The following is a 5,000-nucleotide window of genomic DNA, read 5'->3' on the forward strand; positions in this document are numbered from 1 at the left end:
ATCGTTGTAAACCGAGAGATATTATTACTACGAAGGATAAACAAAGATCGAAAGCTCTGATTAAAAATTATATTTCTTTATCCCCCCACGAGGAATTGCCAAAACATTTGACTTTTGACTCATTCCAATATGCAAACAAAAAACAAAACGGATACTTACCTTAGTCTTATCCATTTTTTTATAGAAAAATTATTTCGTTTTGTTTTTTGTTTCTTCTTTGGATCATAACCAAATAAAAACTTCTCGAATTTAGTTCCGTTCATTGTTATACTACGAAATTCGAATGAAATCGAATCTGATTTCAATATTTCATATCTCTCCTTGTCCAATCCAAACAAAAGGTCCACATCTTTTTTTAGAATTAGTCTGTTTTTATTTTATGTTATTTCGTACCGTACAATTCCTTTAGTTTGCGGGATCATTTTCCCCTTACCCTAAGGGTAATGAAAAGAATTATAGAATGGATTGTTAATTATGCCAAGATCTCAGATAAATGCAAATTTTATTGATAAGACCTCTTCAATTGTGGCCAATATCTTATTACGAATAATTCCGACAACTTCCGGAGAAAAAAAGGCATTTACCTATTACAGAGATGGTGCGATTTGATTCTTTTTTTTTTTTAGGTCCAGTATTACGAGAAAGAAAAGAGACATGGTTCGAGATAGAAAAAACCAAATTATTAAAATAAACCCACGCTTGGTGAAGGTGAAGTTTGTAGATAGAACAATTCCTTCTGTCGTGTATCCTCGATTGATGCAGCCTCGGATGCTTCAATTGTTGATTTTAGTATTTAGCGAAAGGTTACACCTATGGGTTCCGTATTGCGAGTCAATCCTACTCCACTAGTACCAATAGGCAGCATAGGGGAAGAAGCACTACACCTAGGAATCAACAACATGAAAACTTTGTTATAAATTACCCTTTTCCTTATCGGTATCGGGGCTAACAAGAATGGTTGGGACAACAAACATCCATCTCGTTCGTACTTTGGGTATCCGTATAACCATCAAAGATCGTTGAAGTGACTAATTCCTGGAAATAGGGGGCGTTGAGGACAAAGAAATTGTTGGAGTTACCATTTCCATCTAGTACTAATACAGTTGGTGTTAATAAACAACCTCTTGCAGGAAGGCTGGCTAGAGATTTCTTGTAAAAATACTAGCTCCTTTCAGTTCATAATGAGAATAGTCAAATTTGAATTTCATGGATTATTTCCCTTAGTACTATGCGCAGAAAGAAGGGAGGAGCCATATGAAATGAAAATCTCACGTACGGTTCTGGAACGGAGATTCTTTGAATAGAATGAACGACCGTAACGGATGTTGGCTCAATCCGAAGGAAATTATGCGGAAGCTTTACAAAATTATTATGAAGCTACGCGACCAGAAATTGATCCCTATGATCGAAGTTATATACTCTATAACATAGGACTTATACACACAAGCAACGGAGAGCATACAAGGGCTTTGGAATATTATTTCCGGGCACTGGAACGAAACCCATTCTTACCACAAGCTTTTAATAATATGGCCGTGATCTGTCATTACGTGCGACTATCTCTACTATAGAAAGAAGGAAAAAAGATCCAATTAACTAGTAAATACTAGAATGAAATAGGTTTTCTACATATGCGTCGTCTAAAGCAACGGTTTTTATCAGCTGTAGCAAGTAAAGAGACTTCACGAGAACCAAAATTAAGAAGAAATAGATAAAACCTATATACTCCATGGATAAAGGATTGAATTGATAGAGAAAGCACCGTAAAGATCAATTAGCAAACTATTTGGTCGATAGAGTTAAGAACTGCTTTACTTACTTATCCCGTGATACAGGATAAAAGTTAGGAATCAAATTATGTAATAGAGTTGATCCACTAAGGTATTGAGCAGCGGTGTAGCATCAGATCCCAAAGATCGTAAGTTCTTTTTTCTTATATTATATTAGGATATTAGGGAGGAAAGTCTTTTTCAAAAATTCTATATCTATATTATATAAATTGCATATATGCAATCGAGATAGTTACCTTTCAGAGAATTCTAACACTATATTTTAACACTATTATATATAGGATATAGGGTCGATCCATACTTCATTCCTCTGAAGGTGGGAGAAAAGATAAAGCTTTTTATTGATCAAAAAATTAGAGTTTTAAACTTATGTAATTAACTTCTTCTGGCTAACCCAACAAAAATGGGATACTTTTATGACAATATGACAAATCTAATTCAATTAACATAAGGTAGATTAAGACGGGGCGCAAGCAAAAAGAATCGATTGTCGAGCCGTATGAGGTAGGAAACTCTCAAGTACGGTTCGAAGGGAAGGAGCTACCTATTCCGACCGGGGAGAACAGGCCATTCTACAAGGTGATTCTGAAATTGCAGAGGCTTGGTCCGATCAAGCTGCTGAGTATTGGAAACAAGCTATAGCGCTTAGTCCGGGTAATTATATTGAAGCACAAAATTGGTTGAAGATCACGAGGCGTTTTGAATAAGACCACTCCCTTTTTTAATTCATTAAAATTAGTTGTTGGATCCATCAATCAAATAAAATAGATCGTGTTCCCATGAAAAGATCCAATCAAGAGTTTCATTATATCCTTTCTTTCTAAAATCATTGTATGGTATCTCATAGGGATAAAACGGTATAGAATAAAACTAATAAAGCTAGTAAAAGAAAGATACAAGATACGGTGGAATGACTAAATATGGATAAGATATAGCAATGGATCTTATTAATCCTAATGAATGATCTTGTGATTTCTAGTAAAGGAATAGAATATTTCATAGAAGTAGATTCATATGGGTACTTATACATTCAGATATAAGTATACTAGGTTTAGGTTGCAAAAAAAATTGTTTTTTCGTTTCGCCGGGAAAGTACTTTCCAAGGAAAATAGGCCCCTTGGGCACCTAATCGTTATGTCATAATAGATCCGAACACTTGCCTCGGATTGACTTCAATATCATAATTGCTCTAGTGAATAACTAAATAGATGGATGGGAGATAGGAAAAAAAGGATTAATCATAAAAAAAAAATAGCTATCTTTCGGAGGTTCACTAAAAACTTGATGATTGGCGGGTCTCTTTGTATGTGTTGTCCGGAAAGAGGAGGACTTAATGATTATTCGTTCGCCGGAACCAGAAGTTAAAATTGTTGTAGATAGGGATCCTATAAAAACCTCTTTCGAGGAATGGGCCAGACCCGGCCATTTCTCAAGAACAATAGCTAAAGGCCCCGATACTACCACTTGGATCTGGAACCTACATGCTGATGCTCACGATTTCGATAGTCATACCAGTGATTTGGAGGAGATCTCTCGAAAAGTATTTAGTGCTCATTTCGGTCAACTCTCCATTATCTTTCTTTGGTTGAGTGGGATGTACTTCCATGGCGCCCGTTTTTCAAATTATGAAGCATGGCTAAGTGATCCTACTCACATTGCACCCAGTGCTCAGGTAGTTTGGCCAATAGTGGGTCAAGAAATATTGAATGGTGATGTGGGTGGGGGTTTCCGAGGAATACAAATAACCTCCGGTTTTTTTCAGATTTGGCGAGCATCTGGAATAACTAATGAATTACAACTTTATTGTACCGCCATTGGGGCATTGGTCTTTGCATCGTTAATGCTTTTTGCCGGTTGGTTCCATTATCATAAAGCCGCCCCAAAATTGGCTTGGTTCCAAGATGTGGAATCCATGTTAAATCACCACCTAGCGGGGTTATTAGGACTTGGGTCTCTTTCTTGGGCGGGACACCAAATCCATGTATCTTTACCGATTAACCAATTTCTCGACGCTGGAGTTGATCCTAAAGAAATACCACTTCCTCATGAATTTATCTTAAATCGGAACCTTTTGGCTCAACTTTATCCTAGTTTTGCCGAGGGAGCAACCCCCTTTTTCACCTTGAATTGGTCAAAATACGCAGAATTTCTGACTTTTCGTGGAGGATTAGACCCAATAACAGGTGGTCTATGGCTAACCGATATTGCACACCATCATTTAGCTATTGCTATTCTTTTCCTGATCGCAGGTCATATGTATAGAACTAACTGGGGCATTGGTCATGGCCTTAAAGACATTTTAGAGGCTCATAAAGGTCCATTTACCGGGCAGGGCCATAAGGGACTCTATGAAATCCTAACAACATCGTGGCATGCTCAATTATCTCTTAACCTCGCTATGTTAGGTTCTTTAACCATTGTTGTAGCTCACCATATGTATTCCATGCCTCCCTATCCATACCTAGCTATTGACTATGGTACACAACTTTCGTTGTTCACCCATCACATGTGGATCGGTGGGTTTCTTATAGTTGGTGCTGCTGCACATGCAGCAATTTTTATGGTAAGAGATTACGATCCAACTACTCGATACAACGATCTATTAGATCGTGTCCTTAGACACCGCGATGCAATCATATCACATCTTAACTGGGTATGTATATTTTTAGGTTTTCACAGTTTTGGCTTGTATATTCATAATGATACCATGAGTGCTTTAGGGCGTCCCCAAGATATGTTTTCAGATACCGCTATACAATTACAACCCATCCTTGCTCAATGGGTACAAAACACCCATGCTTTAGCACCTGGCATAACAGCTCCTGGTGCAACAGCAAGTACCAGCTTAACTTGGGGAGGTGGTGAGTTGGTAGCAGTAGGCGGCAAAGTTGCTTTGTTACCTATTCCATTAGGAACCGCAGACTTTTTAGTCCATCATATTCATGCATTTACGATCCACGTAACTGTATTGATACTACTGAAGGGTGTTCTATTTGCTCGCAGTTCCCGTTTGATCCCTGATAAAGCAAATCTTGGTTTTCGTTTCCCTTGTGATGGACCTGGAAGAGGGGGGACATGTCAAGTATCCGCCTGGGATCATGTCTTCTTAGGTCTATTCTGGATGTACAATTCCATTTCGGTAGTTATTTTCCATTTCAGTTGGAAAATGCAGTCGGATGTTTGGGGTACTATAAGTGATCAAGGAGTAGT

This window comes from Curcuma longa, chromosome 1, assembly GCF_044706935.1.
Source record: "Curcuma longa cultivar G26 ecotype Majalengka, Jawa Barat chromosome 1, ITB_CL_G26_1.1, whole genome shotgun sequence".
Classification (NCBI taxonomy): domain Eukaryota; kingdom Viridiplantae; phylum Streptophyta; class Magnoliopsida; order Zingiberales; family Zingiberaceae; genus Curcuma; species Curcuma longa.